This window comes from Calliopsis andreniformis, unplaced genomic scaffold, assembly GCF_051401765.1.
Source record: "Calliopsis andreniformis isolate RMS-2024a unplaced genomic scaffold, iyCalAndr_principal scaffold0119, whole genome shotgun sequence".
Taxonomy (NCBI): Eukaryota; Metazoa; Arthropoda; class Insecta; order Hymenoptera; family Andrenidae; genus Calliopsis; species Calliopsis andreniformis.
Genome location: NW_027480528.1, coordinates 744,049 through 764,716, shown reverse-complemented (window position 1 = coordinate 764,716; position 20,668 = coordinate 744,049).

Sequence of the window (20,668 nt, the reverse complement as noted above, 5' to 3'; positions counted from 1 at the left end):
GGCTATGGCTGCTAGGGCTGCTATGGCGATGACTATTGCTGCTATGGCTATGGCTATGGCTATGACTATGGCTGCTATGGCTATGGCTATGGCTGCTATGTCTATGGCTGGTATAGCTATGGCTATGGCTGCTACGGCTATGGCTATAGCTGCTATGGCTGTTGCATTGGCTGCTGTGGCTGTGGCTATGACTATGGCTACTATGGCTATGGCTATGGCTATGGCTGCTATGGATATAGCTACGGCTGCTATGGCGATGGCAATGGCTACGGCTGCTATGGCTATCGCTATGGCTGCTATGGCTATGGCTACGGCTGCTGTGGCTATCGCTATGGCTGCTATGGCTGCGATGTCTATGGCTATGGCCATGGCTGCTATGGCCGCTATGGCTGTGGTTATGGCTACGGCTATGGCCGCTATGGCCGCTATGGCTATGGCTATGGCTGGTATGGCTATGGCTATGGCTGCTGTGGCTGTGGCTATGGCTGCGTGTGCTATGGCTCTGGCTATGGCTGCTATGGCTGCTATGGCTATGGCTATTGCTGCTGTGGCTATCGCTATGGCTGCTATGGCTGCGATGTCTATGGCTATGGCTATGGCTGCTATGGCTGCGTGTGCTATGGCTATGGCTATGGCTGCTATGGCTGCTATGGCTATGGCTATTGCTGCTATGGTTATGGCTATGGCTATGACTATGGCTGCTATGGCTGCTATGGCTATGACTATCGCTGCTATAGCTTTGGCTGTGGCTACTATGGCTATGGCTATTGCTGCTATGGCTATGGCTATGGCTGCTATGGCTGTGGCTATGGCTATGGCTGCTGTGGCTAATGCTATGGTTGCTATGGCTATGGCTACGGCTACTATGGCCATGACTATGGCTGCTATGGCTATGGCTATCTCTGCTATGGCTATGGCTATGGCTGCTATGGCTATGGCTATGGCTGCTATGGCTATGGCTATAGCTGCTATGGCTGTGGCCATGGCTGCTATGACTATGGCTATGGCTATGGCAGCAATAGCTTTGGCTGTGGCTCCTTTGGGTATGGCTATAGCTGCAATGTCTATGGCTCTGTCTGCTATGGCTATGGCTATGGCTGCTATGGCTATGGCTATGGCCATGTCTATGGCCGCTATGCCTATGGCTAAGGCTGCTTTGGGTATGGCTATAGCTGCTATGGCTATGTATCTGGCTGCTATGGCTATGGCTATGGCTGCTATGTCTATGGCTGGTATAGCTATGGCTATGGCTGCTACGGATATGGCTACAGCTGCTATGGCTATGGCATTGGCTGCTGTGGCTACGGCTATGTCTATGGCTGCTATGGCTATGGCTATGGCTGCTATGGATATATCTATGGCTGCTATGGCTATGGCTACGGCTGGTATGGCAATCGCTATGGCTGCTATGGCTATGGCTATGGCTGCTGTGGCTATGGCTGTAGCTGCTATGGCTGCTATGGCTATGGCTAAGGCTGCTTTGGGTATGGCTATAGCTGCTATGGCTATGTATCTGGCTGCAATGGCTATGGCTCTGTCTGCTATGGCTATGGCTATGGCCGCTATGGCTATGGCTATGGCCATGTCTATGGCCGCTATGGCCATGGCTAAGGCTGCTTTGGGTATGGCTATAGCTGCTATGGCTCTGTGTCTGGCTGCTATGGCTATGGCTATGGCTGCTATGGTTATGGCTATGGCTGCTATGGCTATGGCTATTTCTGCTTTGGCTATGGCTATAGATGCTATAGCTACGACTATGGCTGCTGTGGCTATGGATGCTGTGGCTGCTGTGTATATCGCTATGGCTGCAATGGCTATGGCTATGGCTGCGGCTGCTATGGCTGTGGCTATGGCAACGGCTGCTATAGCTACGGCTATGGCTATGGCTGCTATGGCTATGGCTATGGCTGCTATGGCTGCTATGGCTATGGCTATTGCTGCTATAGCTACTGCTATGGCTATGGCTCTCGCTGCTATGGCTACTGCTATGGCTATGGCTATTGCTGCTATGGCTACTGCTAAGGCTACGGCTATGGCTGCTATGGCTATGGCTATGGCTGCTAGGGCTATGGCTATGGCTGCAATGTCTATGGCTGGTATAGCTATGGCTATGGCTGCTACGGATATGGCTACAGCTGCTATGGCTATTGCATTGGCTGCTGTGGCTATGGCTATGTCTATGGCTGCTATGGCTATGGCTATGGCTGCTATGGATATATCTATGGCTGCTATGGCTATGGCTACGGCTGGTATGGCAATCGCTATGGCTGCTATGGCTATGGCTATGGCTGCTGTGGCTATGGCTATAGCTGCTATGGCTGCTATGGCTATTGCTATTGCTGCTATGGCTACTGCTACGGTTATGGCTATGGCTGCTATGGCTATGACTATGGCTGCTAGGGCTGCTATAGCTATGACTATTGCTGCTATGGCTATGGTTATGGCTATGACTAGGGCTGCTATGGCTATGTCTATGGCTGCTATGGTTATGGCTATGGCTGCTATGGCTATGGCTATTTCTGCTTTGGCTATGGCTATAGATGCTATAGCTACGACTATGGCTGCTATGGCTATGGATGCTGTGGCTGCTGTGTATATCGCTATGGCTGCAATGGCTATGGCTATGGCTGCGGCTGCTATGGCTATGGCTATGTCTGCTATGGCTGTGGCTATGGCAACGGCTGCTATAGCTACGGCTATGGCTATGGCTGCTATGGCTATGGCTATGGCTGCTATGGCTGCTATGGCTATGGCTATTGCTGCTATAGCTACTGCTATGGCTATGGCTGTAGCTGCTATGGCTGCTATGGCTATGGCTAAGGCTGCTTTGGGTATGGCTATAGCTGCTATGGCTATGTATATGGCTGCTATGGCTATGGCTATGGCTGCTATGTCTATGGCTGGTATAGCTATGGCTATGGCTGCTACGGATATGGATACAGCTGCTATGGCTATGGCATTGGCTGCTGTGGCTATGGCTATGTCTATGGCTGCTATGGCTATGGCTATGGCTGCTATGGATATATCTATGGCTGCTATGGCTATGGCTGCTATGGCTATGGCTATGGCTGCTGTGGCTATGGCTATAGCTGCTATGGATGCTATGGCTATGGCTATTGCTGCTATGGCTACTGCTACGGTTATGGCTATGGCTGCTATGGCTATGACTATGGCTGCTAGGGCTGCTATAGCTATGACTATTGCTGCTATGGCTATGGTTATGGCTATGACTAGGGCTGCTATGGCTATGTCTATGGCTGCTATGGTTATGGCTATGGCTACTATGGCTATGGCTATGTCTGCGTTGGCTATGGCTATAGATGCTATAGCTACGGCTATGGCTGCTGTGGCTCTGAATGCTGTGGCTGCTGTGTATATCGCTATGGCTGCAATGGCTATGGCTATGGCTGCGGCTGCTATGGCTTTGGCTATGTCTAGTATGGCTGTGGTTATGGCAACGGCTGCTATAGCTACGGCTATGGCTATGGCTGCAATGGCTATGGCTATGGCTGCTATGGCTGCTATGGCTATGGCTATTGCTGCCATAGCTACTGCTATGGCTATGGCTCTCGCTGCTATGGCTACTGCTATGGCTATGGCTATTGCTGCTATGGCTGCTGCTAAGGCTACGGCTATGGCTGCTATGGCTATGGCTGGTATAGCTAAGGCAATGGCTGCTACGTCTATGGCTATTGCATTGGCTGCTGTGGCTGTGGCTATGACTATGGCTGCTATGGCTATGGCTATGGCTATGGCTGCTATGGATATAGCTATGGCTGCTATGGCGATGGCAATGGCTACAGCTGCTATGGCTATCGCTATGGCTGCTATGGCTATGGCTATGGCTGCTAGGGTTATGGCTATGGATGCTATGGCTGCTATGGCTATGGCTGTTGCTGCTATGGCTATGGCTATGGCTATGCCTATGGCTGCTACGGCTATGGCTATATCTGCTAAGGCTATGGCATTGGCTGCTGTGGCTATGGCTGTGGCTATGACAACGGCTGCTATGGCTATGGCTATGGCTGCTATGTCTATGGCTGGTATTGCTATGCCTATGGCTCGTACGGCTATGGCTATAACTGCTATGGCTATGGCATTGGCTACTGTGGCTATGGCTACGTTTATGGCTGCTGTGGCTGTGGCTATGGCTATGGCTGCTATGGATATAGCTTTGGCTGCTATGGCTGCTATGGCTATTGCTATTGCTGCTATGGCTATGGCTATGCCTGATATGGCTATGGCTATGGCTGCTATGGCTATGGCTACGGCTGCTGTGGCTGTCGTTATGCGTGCTGTGGCTATGGCTATGGCTGCAATGGCTATGGCTGTGGTTGCTGTGGCTATAGCTATGGCTGCTATGGCTATGGCAATGGCTATGGCTGATATGGCTATGGCTGTGGCTGTTATGGCTATGGCCACGGTTGCTATGGCTGTCGCTATGCGTGCTATGGCTATGTCTATGGCTGCTATGGCTGTGGCTATGGCTATGGCTGCTCTGGCTATGGCTAGGGCCATGGCTGCTATGGCTATGGCTATGGATGCTATGGCTATGGCTACGGCTGCTATGGCTATCGCTATGACTGCTATGGCTATGGCTATGGCTGCTTTGGGTATGGCTATAGCTGCTATGGCTATGGCTCTGTCTGCTATGGCTATGGCTATGGCTGCTATGGCTATGGCTATGGCCATGTCTATGGCCGCTATGGCTATGGCTAAGGCTGCTTTGGGAATGGCTATAGCTGCTATGGCTATGTATCTGGCTGCTATGGCTATGGCTATGGCTGCAATGGCTATGGCTATGGCTGCTATGGCTGCTATGGCTATGGCTATTGCTGCTATAGCTACTGCTATGGCTATGGCTCTCGCTGCTATGGCTACTGCTAAGGCTATGGCTATTGCTGCTATGGCTGCTGCTAAGGCTACGGCTATGGCTGCTATGGCTATGGCTGGTATAGCTAAGGCAATGGCTGCTACGTCTATGGCTATTGCATTGGCTGCTGTGGCTGTGGCTATGACTATGGCTGCTATGGCTATGGCTATGGCTATGGCTGCTATGGATATAGCTATGGCTGCTATGGCGATGGCAATGGCTACAGCTGCTACGGCTATCGCTATGGCTGCTATGGCTATGGCTATGGCTGCTATGGCTATGGCTATGGATGCTATGGCTGCTATGGTTATGGCTGTTGCTGCTATGGCTATGGCTATGGCTATGCCTATGGCTGCTACGGCTATGGCTATATCTGCTAAGGCTATGGCATTGGCTGCTGTGGCTATGGCTATGGCTATGACAACGGCTGCTATGGCTATGGTTATGGCTGCTATGTCTATGGCTGGTGTTGCTATGCCTATGGCTGCTACGGCTATGGCTATAACTGCTATGGCTATGGCATTGGCTACTGTGGCTATGGCTACGTTTATGGCTGCTGTGGCTGTGGCTATGGCTATGGCTGCTATGGATATAGCTTTGGCTGCTATGGCTGCTATGGCTATTGCTATTGCTGCTATGGCTATGGCTATGCCTGATATGGCTATGCCTATGGCTGCTACGGCTATGGCTATATCTGCTAAGGCTATGGCATTGGCTGCTGTGGCTATGGCTATGGCTATGACAATGGCTGCTATGGCTATGGCTATGGCTGCTATGTCTATGGCTGGTATAGCTATGCCTATGGCTGCTACGGCTATGGCTATAACTGCTATTTCTATGGCATTGGCTCCTGTGGCTATGACTATGTCTATGGCTGCTATGGCTATGGCTATGGCTACGGCTGCTATGGCTATGGCTATGGCTGCAATGTCCATGGCAATGGCTGCTATGTCTATAGCTGGTATAGCTATGCCTATGGCTGCTACGGCTATGGCTATAACTGCTATGGCTATGGCTATGACTGCTATGGCTATGGCCATGGCTGGTATGGCTATGGCCATGGCTACGGTTATGGCTGCTATAGCCGCTATGGCTGTGGCTATGGCTGCTATTGCTATCGCCAATGCTGCAATGGCAATGGCTATGCCTACGGCTATGGCTATGGCTGCTATGGCTATGGCTATGGCTGCTCTGGCTATGGCTATGGACATGGCTGCTATGGCTATGGCTATGGCTGCTATGGCTGCTATGGCTATGGCTATGGCTGCTCTGGCTATGGCTATGGCCATGGCTGCTATGGCTATGGCTATGGCTGCTATGGCTGCTATGGCTATGGCTATGGCTATGGCTGCTATGGTTATGGCTATAGCTGTTATGGCTATGGATATGGCTGCTATGGCTATGGCTATGGCTGCAATAGCTTTGGCTGTGGCTACTACGGCTATGGCTATGGCTATGGCTACTATGGTTATGGCTATTGCTGCTATGGCTATGGCTATGGCTTCTATGGCTATGGCTATGGCTGCTATGGCTATGGCTATGACTGCTATGACAATGGCTATGGCTATGGCTGCTATGGCTATGGCTATGGCTATGGCTACTATGGTTATGGCTATTGCTGCTATGGCTATGGCTCTGGCTGCTATGGCAGTGGCTATGGCTGCTTTGGGTATGGCTATAGCTACTATGGCTATGGCTATGGCTGCTATGGCTATGGCTATGGCTGCTCTGGCTATGGCTATGGCCATGGCTGCTATGGCTATGGCTATGGCTGCTATGGCTGCTATGGCTATGGCTATGGCTATGGCTACAATGGTTATGGCTATAGCTGCTATGGCTATGGCTATGGCTGCTATGGCTATGGCTATGGCAGCAATAGCTTTGGCTGTGGCTACTACGCCTATGGCCTTGGCTGCTATGGCTATGGCTATGACTGCTATGACTATGGCTATGGCTATGTCTGCTATGGCTATGGCTATGGCTATGTCTGCTATGGCTGCTGTGGCTATGAATATCGCTGCTATAGCTTTGGCTGTGACTACTATGGCTATGCCTGTAGTTGCTATGGCTATGGCTATGGCTATGGCTGCTATGGCTGCTATGGCTATGACTATGGCTTCTATAGCTTTGGCTGTGGCTGCTATGGCTATGGCTATGGCTGCTATGGCTATGGCCATGGCTGGTATGGCTATGGCCATGGCTACGGTTATGGCTGCTATGGCCGCTATGGCTATCGCTATGCGTGCTATGGCTATGCCTATGGCTGCTATGGCTATGGCTATGGCTGCTATGGCTTCTATGGCTATGGCTATGGCTATGGCTACTATGGTTATGGCTATAGCTGCTATGGCTATGGCTCTGGCTGCTATGGCAGTGGCTATGGCTGCTTTGGGTATGGCTATAGCTGCTATGGCTATGGCTATGGCTGCTATGGCTATGGCTATGGCTGCTCTGGCTATCGCTATGACGGCTATGGCTATGGCTATGGCTGCTATGGCTATTTCTATGGCTGCCACGACTGTGGCTGGTATAGCTATACCTATGGCTGCTACGGTTATGGCTATAACTGCTATGGCTATGGCTACGGCTGCTATGGCTATCGCTATGACTGCTATGGCTATGGCAATGGCTGCTTTGGGTATGGCTATACCTGCTATGGCTATGGCTCTGGCTGCTTTGGGTATGGCTATAGCTGCTATGGCTATGGCTCTGGCTGTTATGGCATTGGCTATGGCTGCTATGTCTATGGCTCTGGCTGCTATGGCTATTGCTATGGCTACTATGGCTATGGCTATGGCCATGTCTATGGCTGCTATGGCTATGGCTAAGGCTGCTATGGCCATGGCACTGGCTGCTTTGGCTATGGCTATGGCTACGGCCATGGCTGCTCTGGCTATGTGTATGGCTGCTGTGGTCATGTCTATGGCTGCTTTGGCTATGGCTATGGCTACGGCTATGGCTGCTCTGGCTGTGGGTATGGCTGCTTTGGCTATGGCTATGGCTACTATGGCTATGGCTATGACTGCTCCCGCTGCTATGGCCATGGCTATTGTTGCTACGGCTATGGCTATGGCTATGGCAATGGCTGCTATGGCTATGGCTATAGCTGCTATGGCTGTGGCTATGGCTGCTATGACTATGGCTATGCCTATGGCAGCAATAGCTTTGGCTGTGGCTCCTTTGGGTATGGCTATAGCTGCAATGGCTATGGCTCTGTCTGCTATGGCTATGGCTATGGCTGCTATGGCTATGGCTATGGCCATGTCTATGGCCGCTATGGCTATGGCTAAGGCTGCTTTGGGTATGGCTATAGCTGCTATGGCTATGTATCTGGCTGCTATGGCTATGGCTATGGCTGCTATGGCTATGGCTATGGCCATGTCTATGGCTCCTATGGATATGGCTATGGCTGCTATGGCCATGGCTATGGCTGCTATGGCTATGGCTATGGTTGCTTTGGCTATGGCTACAGTTGCTATAGCTACGGTTCTGGCTGCTGTCGCTATGGCTGCTATGGCTGTGGCTATGGCTGCTATGGCTATGGCTGCTATAGCTATGGCTATGGCTGCTATTGCTATGACTATGGCTTCTATGGCTATGGCTAAGGCTGTTATGGCTATGGCTATGACTATGGCAGCTATGGCTGTGGCTATGCCTATGGCTGCTATGGCTATGGCTATGGCTATGGCTGCTATGGATATATCTATGGCTGCTATGGCGATGGCAATGGCTACGGCTAACGTGGCTATCGCAATGGCTGCTATGGCTATGGCTATGGCTGCTATGGCTATGGCTATGGCTGCTATGGCTATGACTATGGCTGCTATGGCTATGACTATGGCTGCTAAGGCTATGGCTATGGCTATGTCTCCTATGGATATGGCTATGGCTGCTATGGCTATCGCTGTGGCTGCTGAGGCTATGGCTATAGCTGCTATGGCTGCTATGGCTATGGCTACTGCTGCTATGGCTACTGCTACGGGTATGGCTATGGCTGCTATGGCTATGACCATGGCTGCTAGGGCTGCTATGGCTATGACTATTACTGCTATGGCTATTGTTATGGCTATGACTAGGGCTGCTATGGCTATGTCTACGGCTGCTATGAATATGGCTATGGATGCTATGGCAATGGCTATGGCTGCTATGGCTATGGCTATGGCTGCGATGGCTATGGCTATGGCTGCTATGGCTGCTATGCCTATTGCTATTGCTGCTATGGCTATGGCTATGGCTATGGCTATGGCTACGGCTATGGCTGCTATGGCTATGACTATGGCTGCTATGGCTATGACTATGGCTGCTAAGGCTATGGCTATGGCTATGTCTCCTATGGATATGGCTATGGCTGCTAAGGCTATGGCTATGGCTATGGCTGCTAAGGCTATGGCTATGGCTATGGCTCCTACGGATATGGCTATGGCTGCTATGGCTCTGGCTATTGCTGCTATGGCAATGGCTATGGCTATGGCTGATATGGCTATGGCTGTGGCTGTTATGGCTTTGGCCACGGTTGCTATGGCTGTCGCTATGCGTGCTGTGGCTATGGCTATGGCTGCAATGGCTATGGCTATGGCTGCTATGGCTATGGCTATGGCTGCGACGGCTATGGCTATGGCTGCTATGGCTGCTATGCCTATTGCTATTGCTGCTATGGCTATGGCTATGGCTATGGCTATGGCTATGGCTATGGCTGCGATGGCTACGGCTATGGCTGCTGTAGGAATGGCTATCGCTGCTATGGCTATGGCTATGGCTGCTATGGCTGTGGCTATGGCTGCTGTGGCTAATGCTATGGCTGCCATGGCTATGGCTATGGCTGCTATGGCCATGGCTATGGCGCCTATGGCTATGGCTATGGCTGCTATGGCTATGGCTATGTCTGCTATGGCTATGGCTATGGCTGCTATGAATATGGCTATTGCTGCTATGGATATAGCTATGGCTCCTGTGGCTATGTCTATGGCTGCTACGTCTATGGCTGGTATAGCTATACGTATGGCTGCTACGGCTATGGCTATAAATGCTATGGCTATGGCATTGGCTGTTCTGGCTATGGCTATGGCTATGACAATGGCTGCTATGGCTATGGTTATGGCTGCTATGGCTATGGCTGCTATAGATATGGCTATGGCTGCTATAGCTATGGCTATGGCTGGTATTGCTATGACCATGGCTGCTATGGCTATGGCTCTGACTGCTGTGACTATGGCTGCTATGGCTATGGTTCTGACCGCTCTGGCTATGGCTATGGCTGCTTTGGGTATGGCTATGGCTGCTATGGCTATGGCTATGGCCATGTCTATGGCTGCTATGGCTATGGCTAAGGCTGCTATGGCTATGGGTATGGCTGCTTTGGCTATGGCTACGGCTGCTCTGGATATGGCTAGGGCCATGGCTGCTATGGCTATGGCTATGGATGCTATGGCTATGGCTACGGCTGCTATGGCTATCGCTATGACTGCTATGGCTATGGCTATGGCTGCTTTGGGTATGGCTATACCTGCTATGGCTATGGCTCTGGCTGCTTTGGGTATGGCTATAGCTGCTATGGCTATGGCTCTGGCTGTTATGGCTGTGGCTATGGCTGCTATGTCTATGGCTCTGGCTGCTATGGCTATTGCTATGGCTGCTATGGCTATGGCTATGGCCATGTCTATGGCTGCTATGGCTATGGCTAAGGCTGCTATGGCAATGGCACTGGCTGCTTTGGCTATGGCTATGGCTACGGCCATGGCTGCTCTGGCTATGTGTATGGCTGCTGTGGTCATGTCTATGGCTGCTTTGGCTATGGCTATGGCTACGGCTATGGCTGCTCTGGCTGTGGGTATGGCTGCTTTGGCTATGGCTATGGCTACTATGGCTATGGCTATGACTGCTCTCGCTGCTATGGCCATGGCTATTGTTGCTACGGCTATGGCTATGGCTATGGCAATGGCTGCTATGGCTATGGCTATAGCTGCTATGGCTGTGGCTATGGCTGCTATGACTATGGCTATGGCTGCTATGGCTGCTATGCCTATTGCTATTGCTGCTATGGCTATGGCTATGGCTATGGCTATGGCTACGGCTATGGCTGCTATGGCTATGACTATGGCTGCTATGGCTATGACTATGGCTGCTAAGGCTATGGCTATGGCTATGTCTCCTATGGATATGGCTATGGCTGCTAAGGCTATGGCTATGGCTATGGCTGCTAAGGCTATGGCTATGGCTATGGCTCCTATGGATATGGCTATGGCTGCTATGGCTATCGCTGTGGCTGCTGTGGCTATGGCTATAGCTGCTATGGCTGCTATGGCTATGGCTACTGCTGCTATGGCTACTGCTACGGGTATGGCTATGGCTGCTATGGCTATGACCATGGCTGCTAGGGCTGCTATGGCTATGACTATTGCTGCTATGGCTATCGTTATGGCTATGACTAGGGCTGCTATGGCTATGTCTATGGCTGCTATGAATATGGCTATGGATGCTATGGCAATGGCTATGGCTGCTATGGCTATGGCTATGGCTGCGATGGCTATGGCTATGGCTGCTATGGCTGCTATGCCTATTGCTATTGCTGCTATGGCTATGGCTATGGCTATGGCTATGGCTACGGCTATGGCTGCTATGGCTATGGCTATGGCTGCTATGAATATGGCTATTGCAGCTATGGCTATGGGTAGGCTGCTATGGCTCTCACTGTGCGTGTTATTGCTATGGCTATGGCTCCTATAGATATGCCTATGGCTGCTATGGCTGTGGCTATTGCTGCTATGGATATAGCTATGGCTCCTGTGGCTATGGCTATGGCTGCTACGTCTATGGCTGGTATAGCTATACGTATGGCTGCTACGGCTATGGCTATAAATGCTATGGCTATGGCATTGGCTGTTCTGGCTATGGCTATGGCTATGACAATGGCTGCTATGGCTATGGTTATGGCTGCTATGGCTATGGCTGCTATAGATATGGCTATGGCTGCTATAGCTATGGCTATGGCTGGTATTGCTATGACCATGGCTGCTATGGCTATGGCTCTGACTGCTGTGACTATGGCTGCTATGGCTATGGTTCTGACCGCTCTGGCTATGGCTATGGCTGCTTTGGGTATGGCTATGGCTGCTATGGCTATGGCTATGGCCATGTCTATGGCTGCTATGGCTATGGCTAAGGCTGCTATGGCTATGGGTATGGCTGCTTTGGCTATGGCTATGGCTGCTCTGGATATGGCTAGGGCCATGGCTGCTATGGCTATGGCTATGGATGCTATGGCTATGGCTACGGCTGCTATGGCTATCGCTATGACTGCTATGGCTATGGCTATGGCTGCTTTGGGTATGGCTATACCTGCTATGGCTATGGCTCTGGCTGCTTTGGGTATGGCTATAGCTGCTATGGCTATGGCTCTGGCTGTTATGGCTGTGGCTATGGCTGCTATGTCTATGGCTCTGGCTGCTATGGCTATTGCTATGGCTGCTATGGCTATGGCTATGGCCATGTCTATGGCTGCTATGGCTATGGCTAAGGCTGCTACGGCCATGGCACTGGCTGCTTTGGCTATGGCTATGGCTACGACCATGGCTGCTCTGGCTATGTGTATGGCTGCTGTGGTCATGTCTATTGCTGCTTTGGCTATGGCTATGGCTACGGCTATGGCTGCTCTGGCTGTGGGTATGGCTGCTTTGGCTATGGCTATGGCTACTATGGCTATGGCTATGACTGCTCTCGCTGCTATGGCCATGGCTATTGTTGCTACGGCTATGGCTATGGCTATGGCAATGGCTGCTATGGCTATGGCTATAGCTGCTATGGCTGTGGCTATGGCTACTATGACTATGGCTATGCCTATGGCAGCAATAGCTTTGGCTGTGGCTCCATGGGTATGGCTACAGCTGCAATGGCTATGGCTCTGTCTGCTATGGCTATGGCTATGGCTGCTATGGCTATGGCTATGGCCATGTCTATGGCCGCTATGGCTATGGCTAAGGCTGCTTTGGGTATGGCTATAGCTGCTATGGCTATGTATCTGGCTGCTATGGCTATGGCTATGGCTGCTATGGCTATGGCTATGGCCATGTCTATGGCTCCTATGGATTTGGCTATGGCTGCTATGGCCATGGCTATGGCTGCTATGGCTATGGCTATGGTTACTTTGGCTATGGCTACAGCTGCTATAGCTACGGTTCTGGCTGCTGTCGCTATGGCTGCTAAGGCTGTGGCTATGGCTGCTATGGCTATGGCTGCTATAGCTATGGCTATGGCTGCTATTGCTATGACTATAGCTACTATGGCTATGGCTAAGGCTGTTATGGCTATGGCTATGACTATGGCAGCTATGGCTATGGCTATGGCTGCTATGTCTATGGCTATGGCTGCTATGGCTATGGCTATGGCTGCTATGGCTATTACTATGGCTGCTATGGCTATGACTATGGCTGATAAGGCTAAGGCTATGGCTATGTCTCCTATGGATATGGCTATGGCTGCTATGGCCGTGGTGATGGCTGCTGTGGCTATGGCTATGGCTGCTATGGCTGTGGCTGCTGTGGCTATAGCTATGGCTGCTATGGCTATGGCTATGGCTATGGATGCAATGGCTATGGCCATGGCTGCTAAGGCTATAGCTATGGCTATGGCTGATATGGCTATGGCTACCGCTGCTATGGCTATGGCCACGGTTGCTATGGCTGTCGCTATGCGTGCTATGGCTATGGCTATGGCTGCTATGGCTATGGCATCTATGGCTGCTATGGCTATGGCTGTTGCTGCTATGGCTACGGCTATGGCTTTGCCTATGGCTACTACGGCTATGGCTAAAGCTGCTATGGCTATTGCATTGGCTGCTGTGGCTGTGGCTATGACTATGGCTACTACGGCTATGGCTATGGCTATGGCTGCTATGGATATGGCTATGGCAGCTATGGCTATGGCTACGGCTTCTATGGCTATGACTATGGCTGCTAAGGCTATGGCTATGGCTATGGCTCCTATGGCTATGGCCACGGTTGCTATGGCTGTCGCTATGCGTGCTATGGCTACGGCAATGGCTGCTATGGCTATGGCTATGGCTATGGCTGCTATGGATATAGCTATGGCTGCTATGGCTATGGCAATGGCTACGGCTGCCATGGCTATCACTGTGGCTGCTATGGCTATGGCTATGTCTGCTATGGCTATGGCTATGGCTGTTATGGCTATTACTATGGCTGCTAAGGCTATGGCTATGGCTATGGCTCCTATGGATATGGCTATGGCTGCTATGGCTCTGGCTATTGCTGCTATGGCAATGGCTATGGCTATGGCTGATATGGCAATGGCTGTGGCTGTTATGGCTATGGCCACGGTTGCTATGGCGGTCGCTATGCGTGCTGTGTCTATGGCTATGGCTGCAATGGCTATGGCTATGGCTGCTATGGCTCTGGCTATTGCTGCTATGGCAATGGCTATGGCTATGGCTGATATGGCTATGGCTGTGGATGTTATGGCTATGGGTAGGCTGCTATGACTCTCACTGTGCGTGTTATTGCTATGGCTATGGCTCCTATTGCTTTGCCTATGGCTGCTATGGCTGTGGCTATTGCTGCTATGGATATAGCTATGGCTCCTGTGGCTATGGCTATGGCTGCTACGTCTATGGCTGGTATAGCTATACGTATGGCTGCTACGGCTATGGCTATGGCCATGTCTATGGCTGCTGTGGCTATGGCCAAGGCTGCTATGGCCATGGCACTGGCTGCTTTGGCTATGGCTATGGTTGCTTTGGCTATGGCTACAGCTGCTATAGCTACGGTTCTGGCTGCTGTCGCTATGGCTGCTAAGGCTGTGGCTATGGCTGCTATGGCTATGGCTACTATAGCTATGGCTATGGCTGCTATTGCTATGACTATAGCTTCTATGGCTATGGCTAAGGCTGTTATGGCTATGGCTATGACTATGGCAGCTATGGCTATGGCAATGGCTGCTATGTCTATGGCTATGGCTGCTATGGCTATGGCTATGGCTGCTATGGCTATGACTATGGCTGCTATGGCTATGACTATGGCTGATAAGGCTATGGCTATGGCTATGTCTCCTATGGATATGGCTATGGCTGCTATGGCCGTGGTGATGGCTGCTGTGGCTATGGCTATGGCTGCTATGGCTGTGGCTGCTGTGGCTATAGCTATGGCTGCTATGGCTATTGCTATGGCTATGGATGCAATGGCTATGGCTATGGCTGCTAAGGCTATAGCTATGGCTATGGCTGATATGGCTATGGCTACCGCTGCTATGGCTATGGCCACGGTTGCTATGGCTGTCGCTATGCGTGCTATGGCTATGGCTATGGCTGCTATGGCTATGGCATCTATGGCTGCTATGGCTATGGCTGTTGCTGCTATGGCTACGGCTATGGCTTTGCCTATGGCTACTACGGCTATGGCTAAAGCTGCTATGGCTATTGCATTGGCTGCTCTGGCTGTGGCTATGACTATGGCTACTACGGCTATGGCTATGGCTATGGCTGCTATGGATATAGCTATGGCTGCTATGGCGATGGCAATGTCTACGGCTGCTATGGCTATCGCTATGGCTGCTATGGCTATGGCTATGGCAGCTATGGCTATGGCTATGGCTTCTATGGCTATGACTATGGCTGCTAAGGCTATGGCTATGGCTATGGCTCCTATGGCTATGGCCACGGTTGCTATGGCTGTCGCTATGCGTGCTATGGCTACGGCAATGGCTGCTATGGCTATGGCTATGGCTATGGCTGCTATGGATATAGCTATGGCTGCTATGGCTATGGCAATGGCTACGGCTGCCATGGCTATCACTGTGGCTGCTATGGCTATGGCTATGTCTGCTATGGCTATGGCTATGGCTGTTATGGCTATTACTATGGCTGCTAAGGCTATGGCTATGGCTATGGCTCCTATGGATATGGCTATGGCTGCTATGGCTCTGGCTATTGCTGCTATGGCAATGGCTATGGCTATGGCTGATATGGCAATGGCTGTGGCTGTTATGGCTATGGCCACGGTTGCTATGGCGGTCGCTATGCGTGCTGTGTCTATGGCAATGGCTGCAATGGCTATGGCTATGGCTGCTATGGCTCTGGCTATTGCTGCTATGGCAATGGCTATGGCTATGGCTGATATGGCTATGGCTGTATCTGTTATGGCTATGGGTAGGCTGCTATGGCTCTCACTGTGCGTGTTATTGCTATGGCTATGGCTCCTATTGCTATGCCTATGGCTGCTATGGCTGTGGCTATTGCTGCTATGGATATAGCTATGGCTCCTGTGGCTATGGCTATGGCTGCTACGTCTATGGCTGGTATAGCTAGACGTATGGCTGCTACGGCTATGGCTATGGCCATGTCTATGGCTGCTCTGGCTATGTGTATGGCTGCTGTGGTCATGTCTATGGCTGCTTTGGCTATGGCTATGGCTACGGCTATGGCTGCTCTGGCTATGGGTATGGCTGCTTTGGCTATGGCTATGGCTACTATGGCTATGGCTATGACTGCTCTCGCTGCTATGGCCATGGCTATTGTTGCTACGGCTATGGCTATGGCTATGGCTATGGCTGCTATGGCTATGGCTATAGCTGCTATGGCTGTGGCTATGGCTGCTATGACTATGGCTATTCCTATGGCAGCAATAGCTTTGGCTGTGGCTCCTTTGGGTATGACTATAGCTGCAATGGCTATGGCTCTGTCTGCTATGGCTATGGCTATGGCTGCTATGGCTATGGCTATGGCCATGTCTATGGCCGCTATGGCTATGGCTAAAGCTGCTTTGGGTATGGCTATAGCTGCTATGGCTATGTATCTGGCTGCTATGGCTATGGCTATGGCTGCTATGGCTATGGCTATGGCCATGTCTATGGCTCCTATGGATATGGCTATGGCTGCTATGGCCATGGCTATGGCTGCTATGGCTATGGCTATGGTTGCTTTGGCTATGGCTACAGTTGCTATAGCTACGGTTCTGGCTGCTGTCGCTATGGCTGCTATGGCTGTGGCTATGGCTGCTATGGCTATGGCTGCTATAGCTATGGCTATGGCTGCTATTGCTATGACTATGGCTTCTATGGCTATGGCTAAGGCTGTTATGGCTATGGCTATGACTATGGCAGCTATGGCTGTGGCTATGCCTATGGCTGCTATGGCTATGGCTATGGCTATGGCTGCTATGGATATATCTATGGCTGCTATGGCGATGGCAATGGCTACGGCTGCCGTGGCTATCGCAATGGCTGCTATGGCTATGGCTATGGCTGCTATGGCTATGGCTATGGCTGCTATGGCTATGACTATGGCTGCTATGGCTATGACTATGGCTGCTAAGGCTATGGCTATGGCTATGTCTCCTATGGATATGGCTATGGCTGCTATGGCTATCGATGTGGCTGCTGAGGCTATGGCTATAGCTGCTATGGCTGCTATGGCTATGGCTACTGCTGCTATGGCTACTGCTACGGGTATGGCTATGGCTGCTATGGCTATGACCATGGCTGCTAGGGCTGCTATGGCTATGACTATTACTGCTATGGCTATTGTTATGGCTATGACTAGGGCTGCTATGGCTATGTCTACGGCTGCTATGAATATGGCTATGGATGCTATGGCAATGGCTATGGCTGCTATGGCTATGGCTATGGCTGCGATGGCTATGGCTATGGCTGCTATGGCTGCTATGCCTATTGCTATTGCTGCTATGGCTATGGCTATGGCTATGGCTATGGCTACGGCTATGGCTGCTATGGCTATGACTATGGCTGCTATGGCTATGTCTATGGCTGCTAAGGCTATGGCTATGGCTATGTCTCCTATGGATATGGCTATGGCTGCTAAGGCTATGGCTATGGCTATGGCTGCTAAGGCTATGGCTATGGCTATGGCTCCTACGGATATGGCTATGGCTGCTATGGCTCTGGCTATTGCTGCTATGGCAATGGCTATGGCTATGGCTGATATGGCTATGGCTGTGGCTGTTATGGCTTTGGCCACGGTTGCTATGGCTGTCGCTATGCGTGCTGTGGCTATGGCTATGGCTGCAATGGCTATGGCTATGGCTGCTATGGCTATGGCTATGGCTGCGACGGCTATGGCTATGGCTGCTATGGCTGCTATGCCTATTGCTATTGCTGCTATGGCTATGGCTATGGCTATGGCTATGGCTATGGCTATGGCTGCGATGGCTACGGCTATGGCTGCTGTAGGAATGGCTATCGCTGCTATGGCTATGGCTATGGCTGCTATGGCTGTGGCTATGGCTGCTGTGGCTAATGCTATGGCTGCCATGGCTATGGCTATGGCTGCTATGGCCATGGCTATGGCGCCTATGGCTATGGCTATGGCTGCTATGGCTATGGCTATGTCTGCTATGGCTATGGCTATGGCTGCTATGAATATGGCTATTGCAGCTATGGCTATGGGTAGGCTGCTATGGCTCTCACTGTGCGTGTTATTGCTATGGCTATGGCTCCTATAGATATGCCTATGGCTGCTATGGCTGTGGCTATTGCTGCTATGGATATAGCTATGGCTCCTGTGGCTATGTCTATGGCTGCTACGTCTATGGCTGGTATAGCTATACGTATGGCTGCTACGGCTATGGCTATAAATGCTATGGCTATGGCATTGGCTGTTCTGGCTATGGCTATGGCTATGACAATGGCTGCTATGGCTATGGTTATGGCTGCTATGGCTATGGCTGCTATAGATATGGCTATGGCTGCTATAGCTATGGCTATGGCTGGTATTGCTATGACCATGGCTGCTATGGCTATGGCTCTGACTGCTGTGACTATGGCTGCTATGGCTATGGTTCTGACCGCTCTGGCTATGGCTATGGCTGCTTTGGGTATGGCTATGGCTGCTATGGCTATGGCTATGGCCATGTCTATGGCTGCTATGGCTATGGCTAAGGCTGCTATGGCTATGGGTATGGCTGCTTTGGCTATGGCTACGGCTGCTCTGGATATGGCTAGGGCCATGGCTGCTATGGCTATGGCTATGGATGCTATGGCTATGGCTACGGCTGCTATGGCTATCGCTATGACTGCTATGGCTATGGCTATGGCTGCTTTGGGTATGGCTATACCTGCTATGGCTATGGCTCTGGCTGCTTTGGGTATGGCTATAGCTGCTATGGCTATGGCTCTGGCTGTTATGGCTGTGGCTATGGCTGCTATGTCTATGGCTCTGGCTGCTATGGCTATTGCTATGGCTGCTATGGCTATGGCTATGGCCATGTCTATGGCTGCTATGGCTATGGCTAAGGCTGCTATGGCAATGGCACTGGCTGCTTTGGCTATGGCTATGGCTACGGCCATGGCTGCTCTGGCTATGTGTATGGCTGCTGTGGTCATGTCTATGGCTGCTTTGGCTATGGCTATGGCTACGGCTATGGCTGCTCTGGCTGTGGGTATGGCTGCTTTGGCTATGGCTATGGCTACTATGGCTATGGCTATGACTGCTCTCGCTGCTATGGCCATGGCTATTGTTGCTACGGCTATGGCTATGGCTATGGCAATGGCTGCTATGGCTATGGCTATAGCTGCTATGGCTGTGGCTATGGCTGCTATGACTATGGCTATGGCTGCTATGGCTGCTATGCCTATTGCTATTGCTGCTATGGCTATGGCTATGGCTATGGCTATGGCTACGGCTATGGCTGCTATGGCTATGACTATGGCTGCTATGGCTATGACTATGGCTGCTAAGGCTATGGCTATGGCTATGTCTCCTATGGATATGGCTATGGCTGCTAAGGCTATGGCTATGGCTATGGCTGCTAAGGCTATGGCTATGGCTATGGCTCCTATGGATATGGCTATGGCTGCTATGGCTATCGCTGTGGCTGCTGTGGCTATGGCTATAGCTGCTATGGCTGCTATGGCTATGGCTACTGCTGCTATGGCTACTGCTACGGGTATGGCTATGGCTGCTATGGCTATGACCATGGCTGCTAGGGCTGCTATGGCTATGACTATTGCTGCTATGGCTATCGTTATGGCTATGACTAGGGCTGCTATGGCTATGTCTATGGCTGCTATGAATATGGCTATGGATGCTATGGCAATGGCTATGGCTGCTATGGCTATGGCTATGGCTGCGATGGCTATGGCTATGGCTGCTATGGCTGCTATGCCTATTGCTATTGCTGCTATGGCTATGGCTATGGCTATGGCTATGGCTACGGCTATGGCTGCTATGGCTATGGCTATGGCTGCTATGAATATGGCTATTGCAGCTATGGCTATGGGTAGGCTGCTATGGCTCTCACTGTGCGTGTTATTGCTATGGCTATGGCTCCTATAGATATGCCTATGGCTGCTATGGCTGTGGCTATTGCTGCTATGGATATAGCTATGGCTCCTGTGGCTATGGCTATGGCTGCTACGTCTATGGCTGGTATAGCTATACGTATGGCTGCTACGGCTATGGCTATAAATGCTATGGCTATGGCATTGGCTGTTCTGGCTATGGCTATGGCTATGACAATGGCTGCTATGGCTATGGTTATGGCTGCTATGGCTATGGCTGCTATAGATATGGCTATGGCTGCTATAGCTATGGCTATGGCTGGTATTGCTATGACCATGGCTGCTATGGCTATGGCTCTGACTGCTGTGACTATGGCTGCTATGGCTATGGTTCTGACCGCTCTGGCTATGGCTATGGCTGCTTTGGGTATGGCTATGGCTGCTATGGCTATGGCTATGGCCATGTCTATGGCTGCTATGGCTATGGCTAAGGCTGCTATGGCTATGGGTATGGCTGCTTTGGCTATGGCTATGGCTGCTCTGGATATGGCT